This window comes from Sapajus apella, unplaced genomic scaffold (assembly GCF_009761245.1).
Source record: "Sapajus apella isolate SASKATOON/1434 unplaced genomic scaffold, GSC_monkey_1.0 scaffold36, whole genome shotgun sequence".
Lineage (NCBI taxonomy): Eukaryota > Metazoa > Chordata > Mammalia > Primates > Cebidae > Sapajus > Sapajus apella.
This window is the reverse complement of record NW_022436976.1, coordinates 11,120,025-11,127,324: the sequence shown is the minus strand read 5'-3', so window position 1 is coordinate 11,127,324 and position 7,300 is coordinate 11,120,025. Positions and strand designations below refer to the sequence as shown.

Here is a 7,300-nt window from a genome sequence, read left to right as displayed (position 1 = left end):
CCAAAGCAATCCTAAGCAAGAAAAACAAAGCTGGAGATACCTCATTATCCAACTTTGAACTATACTACAGGGTCACAGTAACCAAAAGAGCATGGTATCGGTACAAGAAGACACGTAGACCAATGGAACCATAGAGAGACCAGAAATAAGGCTGTACACCTACAGCTATCTGATCTTTGACAAAGCTGACAAAAACAAGTAATGGGGAAAGGACTCCCTATTCAGTAAATGGTGCTTCTGATTTCTTGCTCCTGGTATGCATTCAAGTTGGGGAGACATTTCCCTTATGCCCTGCACTCACAATAAAAGGCTCCAAGAAAACTCCGTTTTAATCTCTCACTTAGGATATAGGAGAAGGAAATGGTTTGAGAGGACTTGGTGTCCCCTTTTCACAGGTGTCACCAGAGCAAGGTCCTAAATTAATGACACAGGAGAGGATGGTTTCTGTGAACTTTGCTTCTTAGCTTCCAAGACAGCTTTGAAAGGCCACATAGCTGTGATTCCTAAGTGCCAACATACATGCACTCAAGAAGTACCATGCAAGACACTTGGCATATACAATTCAAAACAATACTACCAGATATGTATTTAACAGATGAGAAAACTGAAATACAGAAAGTTTCAATAATTCCTCTAAGCTCATCCAGTGAAAAAGTGGCTGGCCTATGCAGAGCTGTTTTAACTTACAATTGGAAGCCCTGTAGATTAGCTGAAACAGCAGTTTTGAACTCCCAGGATCAGAGTGAAACTGCCTAGACTGGTGTCTTGCTCAGAATAGACAGATGAGTTAATTAATCAATAGTTAAGATGAGGTCTACCAGGAAGCAGCCTCTTTTTGGCAGCATAACCTTCTCCCAGTGAAATCTTAACATTAAAACTCAACATACAAAAATCAAAAGCTGAGCAACTTTGGTTGACATGAAGGTGGCAGAACCGAGCACCACTTGAGGCTTTCTTCTTATTCCCACCTAAAGTCCCCAAAGCACTGCCATAAAATTGCAAAACTTGGCCCCAGTAAAGCTAGAAAACTACCAAATGAATCCAGCTCCCAGCACAGCGTGACAGACAGTATACTATTTATCTGAAAAAGTCCTCCTTTGGGTTACAGGGTGTTAACATGGAACTCTTGCTATTTTGGTTTCTGTTGACAATAGATGCCACATTCCAAAATGACAGACCACCTTATTATTACAAGAAATTATTACATGAGTAATACAGAGTTTATTGCAAGACTTGACTTGTCTGCAGTATAGAGGATATAGAAGGTTCAAGTTGTTGGCTATTGCAAAGGGTCTTGTGAGGAAAGTATTGGAGGGTCCCTTTCCTTCTCATCATCTCAGTTCAAGGGAAAGAGGCTCCAGCAGGTTCATTTGGAGAATTTGAGTCTTGCTTCTTCTGGTTAGCAGGCATAGTGGAGCAAGGGAGGATGAGGAGAGAAAGACTTGGCAAGTTAATTTACCAGTGGAGAGGAGAATAAATGCTGTTGTGTTGGGAAGGGCCTGCACTTCCAGATTGTCCATGTGTGAAAACAAGACAGCATGGAGTTTTCTTAGATCTTGTTCAATGGGATCACCTGAAGGATACTAAAGCCCCAGCAGAAAAGAAGCTGAAGGATGATTCCTAGGGACAGAGGGAAAAGAAGAAACAAACTAGACTGCATTCACCCAGGTCAAGGAAACTGCTGAGATGAGATAACCAGGAATAAGGAAGATCCCCAAGGAGCACAAAAGAGCCAGCTTAAATACCTGCCAGTCCCAGGGAGTGGGAACCATTGTAGCAGCACAGTCACAGTGGCTTCCATGCCCCTTCATCTGTCCTTCTTCCCTTCCTTGTACCTGGAAGTGTCAGAAATTGCAGTGACCCTGCTATGGGAGGAGAAATAAGCATGAGGCAAAGAAAGAGAGAAGTGTCATACTCTCATGACATCCCTTTCATTTTAAATTACTGGTTTTAAGCTGTCTGGTGTTTTGTTTTGTTTTTGCTTTTGTTTTTTTGCTTTGTTTCTTTTCATGTTAAGTGGCTGTAAAACTTTCGTTTACCTAAAGGGATTTTTATCCAGGGCAGGGAAAGATTACATTCATTAAGAAGTTTTAAAGAGAGAGTGGGAGTCAAATGTCAACTTTGGTTTATATTTATACCCATACATGTTGCTTATCTAACAAACTAATTTTACTTATGTTCAGATGAAATATACATCTTATAACTTCTTTCTATAGAGTAGTGAAGCCTTCAGGAACTCACAGACCAAGACTTTCTACAACAGCTCTGGAAACTTTTGAGGGAAGCTTGTCCTGTTTCCCCTGAGCTACTTTTCTCCAGGCTCCTCTCTCATGGGTCACAGCTTCACCATTCCCTCTCTTTTGGGCTCCCTCCCTTAGAACTGCCTGTCCTCCATATGTCTTACCTTTTGTCCTTATGGAGCCCCTTCCTGGGTCCAGTGCTCCCTGGGTGGAGGCACTATTCCTCTTGGGTGACTATGAGAATTCCTTAATGTTCTGCATTGGAAAATTAACCTCTAAGTATGTGAGGTCTTCTGAGCTTGGTTTTCTCTTCCCTCCATCATCATACTCAGAACCTGAGGACTTCCATTATGAAAACGTCTATGAAAAGATCTGGCGCCAATGACTGTGTTTACAGCTTTAAGCTTTCAGCCCCACTATCAGACCTTTTAAACAATTCCCTCTTGACACACTCTATGGACATTGCCAGTTCTGGACTGTCTTCTGAATCTTTCCTTCTTCCCTCAAAGAGGATTTTATTTTCCTCTTTACATATTTTGCATTGACTTTGGCATGTATCAGCAGTAACCATTCTTGACATCTTGGCCTGCTGTCTAGAAAACCCTCCCACAACATTTCAACAAGAACCACCTCCTAGAAATGGTATCAGATCGCATTTGCCATTATAGACAGTCATATTGCTATTTCCCAAGATATCTTTATAGGAAACAGCTGGCTTCTGCCTGCACCATCTGACAGATAAGCAGAATTATCAAAACATAAGCAGGCTGCTTCCTTCATGGGATAAAGGAAAATAAGATACCAGTGAGTAAACAGAAAATTATGATCCTTACTTTCCCCTTGTTTTCTTGTATTAATCAAGTCATTTTCTAAAAAGAAAGTTTGCCATCAAAATTTGCATGCAAGTTACTAGACCAGCCAAACAAATCATTAATTTAGAAAAATATCATCATAAATATAATTCAAGCCTTTAAGTGAAGAGAAATGAACTAGCAGCCCATTCTATTGATTTCAGCACACGTAGCACATACAGCTGGTGTGTACAATTTAATTTACGGATAGGGTGTCTAAAGGCGATTTTCAGCATCATCTAGTAACTGAAAAGTCACAAAATAAATACATTTAAATATTTTCTAATTAGATTGAAATGAGAAAATATCGACTGGCCCTTTGCTGAAACTAAAATCACATCATAGTAATATTATATGTTAGTGATGTTGTAAAAATGATAATGGAAAACATACCAACTTATTTAATTTAAAATGTAGCCTATCAATCAGGAAAAAGACATCCTTTCCAAGATTGACATCTATCATTGTCTTCTCCCTCATCATACTGCAATCTCTGTGAAGACAAAGACCAGGACAGCTTTGTTAATTCTAATGCTAGTACTGAATAGTACCTAACACTAATACTGAGTGACTATTGGCCAATTTAATCAACCATTCAATGCTATTTACTCATTTATTTTTCATTCATTAACAATTGGATTCTTTGTAAAGGCCTCATCAAAATACGGATAAATAAGATATGGCCCCTTCCTCAAGTTGCTCACAGCCAAAGAAGAAACACAGACTTATAAATAGATTATTGTGACACAAAATGTTCAATGCTCTAAGAAATATTTGAGCTGAACACAGATGAGACCATGGCTAACTTTGCCCTGGGGAAAAAGTAAATCTTTTCAGGAAAGGATTCCTTTTAGTTGGGTCTTAAAGAATGAGAGGCCAAGGAAACAACGGAGTGTAGAAGGACTCCTTAATAAACAAATCTGAAAAAAATGTTTTCTTTAGAACCTAAAGGTCGAGATTATTTAAATTGGCTTTTTGGGGCTTTTTATTGTCATACAGAATCAGGATTCTTTAATAAAAAAAATTTGCCCTATATTTTTTGTTTTTGAAGAAAAAGCAACAGATAGATCATTCCACTTGGCTACATTTTCATGTGTTGATTACTTCCTCCCATATTTGGAAATTGATTTGAAGTGATAGTCAAGCTTGACATCTGTGTTCCTCTGCTTTTTTTGTTTTCACAAAATTATTTTCTACATTATGAAATGTAAATACTATTTATCAATCAGATATCATTTATCTTGTCCTAAATAAATAACTGCTCGAAGTAATAAAATCAAGATTCTTCATAACAAACCATGAAAACATTATTTGTATAGACCAAAGGAGAAAAAGAAATTTAAAGATTCATGTAGTAATCGCTTCTTGGCCTTTTGGCTAAGATCAAGTGTAGATTCATGTAGTAGAATAAATTGTATTAAACCATGAAAATGTTGGTCTTATCTACATATATCTGTATGTTCCTGAACTGGAACTTTTTGTTAAAGACAAAATGTTACAATGTTTAAAATAATCCTCTTTAGGGATAATAACCACATCTTGTGCTAATAATAATTCTATGTAATGTAGGGTATTAGCATATTTACTTAATATGTTGTTCAAAGAGGTTGAGTTTAAAAGAAGAAATGAACTGATTATGGTAGTGGTTACATGACCCCATACATTTGTTAAAACTCATAGAATGTACTTAAAAGGTTAGTTTCATTGTATATCAACCTAAAGGAATAAAATTTTCAAAAATTTAAAAGGAATGAAAAGAGATGAGAGGGAGGAGGGGAAGAGTAGGGAATTTTGGTTTTATCATTTGGAAAAAATTAAACTTTGAGCCCTTCCCCTGACACTGCTCTGGACTTCTTTCCAAAAGGAAAACACTTGGTACATTTTAAGCAGAAAAACTAAAATCGATCACCCACACAGCCAGGCCAAGAATGAAGAGCAGAAAACTTGGAATTTGACAAGAAGGAAAGGGATCCAAGTCAGGAAATTGACTTGGTCAGACGTGTGGAAAATCAAGGCAACCCACAACGCCATTAATGAAGGTCTCCATAATATGGCCTTGCCTCTGCACCCTGCCCGCAGCCCCCACTCTCTCCAGCTGAGAGGATTTATTTCAGAGGAGCGGTGCCAGCGCCTTCCAAGGGAAACACGGTTGGAGCACGTTTTACCAAGCGATGCTACAAAGGAGGCACAGGTGGCAGGCTGGAAGCTCTTCCTCAGGATGGAGGGAGGGAGCCAGCCACAGCCAGTGCCCTTGATCCTGGTCTAAGGAAACTCAACTCCACTGAACAGAAATCTCAGCTCCAAAGCCAAAAAAGGGAAAACATAGTTAAAAAGGCTTTATTCTTCAAAACAACAGAAGCTGTGTGTCTTTTCCTGTCTCCTGTTACTAAAACATGTTAGAGGTAAAGTTCACTAAGAAGATGGTCATTAGAAATGACCTAAAGATAAGTGGACTAAAGAGTATTAAAAAGGATATGGAAGTAGATTGCCATCATTGGCTAGAAGCCAGTATTAGATCAAAATTGCACAAGGATTAGCCAAAGAGGATATAGACTAAAGCATAACCGTAAACTGTCCAAAGCCAAGTGTGTCTGTTAGTTCAACAGGCTGTGCACAGTTAGAATTGATTCTTGCAGAAAGTTTTATAGTTTTACATGAAAAGGAGGAAAAATAATATAGTCAGTCTTCTAAGAAGAAAATCAAAAATTGTTACATTTTTGCATCCTAGCTCCACCACTGATGAGCCATGTGACACTGGGTAGGTTATTTGTTTGTGCCTTAATCTCTTCATCTATAAAATGGAGACTATTAGTACCTACTTCATACAGTTGTTTTCAGTGATTAAATACATGTAAGGCATCTGCAACAGTGAGTGGCACATACTAAATAGTATGAAAAGTTGTCATATAATAAGCATTTCAGATTAGAGTTGGTTTTGGTATGCCAATACCAAGTATATTCTGGTATTACCCTGAACATGACCAAGGTCTGTACACCATGCAAAGAGGCTTGTTATAAATTCCCCAAGTTTTCCTACTGAGCCAAGACTTCCATTGATTCTTTCTGGATTTCTAGCCGTATCTTCCTTGAACCTAACTCCAGTATTCCTAACGCCCAAGGCCTATTTTCTCAGAATAACAGTGAAGGGCAATAAGCCCTGAGATGGCAGTCAGATGACTTAGAATGTTGTTATTTCTGTACTGAGTTACCTGTCAAAATCAGTGCCCCTTCCTGGGCCTGCGATTCCTCCCATCACAGAAAAAGTTTAGACTGGATGACATCTATGCTTCCTTTTAGTTATGATATTTTGTTGTTCCTTTATAACATTTTAGGTGATTTCATTTTTACTTTGTTCTTTTTCCATACATTGCATCCAGATGCTATGCTTTTCTTTTCTTTTTTGAGACAGACTCTCACTCTGTTGCCCAGGCTGGAGTGCAGTGGCATGACCTTGGCTCACTGCAGCCTCCACCTCCTAGGCCCAAGTGATTCCTGCCTCAGCCTCATGAATGGCAGGTGCATGCCACCACACCAAGCTAATTTTTGTATTTTTAGTATGGGTTTCACTATGTTGGCCAGGATGGTCTTGATCTCCTGATCTCGCGATCTGCCTGCCTCAGCCTCCCAAAGTGCTGGGATTACAGGCCTGAGCCACCATGCCTGGCTAGGTGATTTATTACATTTTTCATTTGAATGTCTGTTGCAGAGATAAAGTGCAAGAGGATTTTATTTATGAGCGAATATACTTCTTTAAGTGCCTTTTGGACATTTATATCTGGATATTCCCTGCAGGCTCCTTCATCTCTCTATGTGAAAGCAAATTATCACTTTTCTATCATCCCATATATTCTATCATCCCATGTATGATCACTTTTCTATCATCTCTACATATTTCCCTCCTGAGATTTCCAAGAATAACCCAACTGTTCTCTTCATCCCTAGCTCAAAGCATCAGCTGCCTCAGATGATCCCAGCGCATTTCCTTTTCACATCTCTCTCCTGTCTCTTCTTGCCCATCTTTGAGCAGCCACGTAGGTTCAGGCTTGTCCCGGTTCTCTTTTGACCTCTGCTTCTTAAATCTTAATGTGCACCACAATCACCTGTGGATCCCATTCAAATGTAGATTCTGATTCTGTAGGTCTGGGACAGCCAGAGGTTTTGCATTTCTAATAAGCTCCCAGGTAATGTAAAACTGCTGGTCCCCTATCA

General features: G+C 39.0%; 1 pseudogene; it reads left to right on the top strand.

Annotated features, from left to right (window-relative positions):
* Positions 1 to 4,448: 4,448 nt before the first annotated feature.
* Positions 4,449 to 4,598, top strand: LOC116564166 (annotated as a pseudogene).
* The last annotated feature ends 2,702 nt before the right edge of the window (positions 4,599 to 7,300 follow it).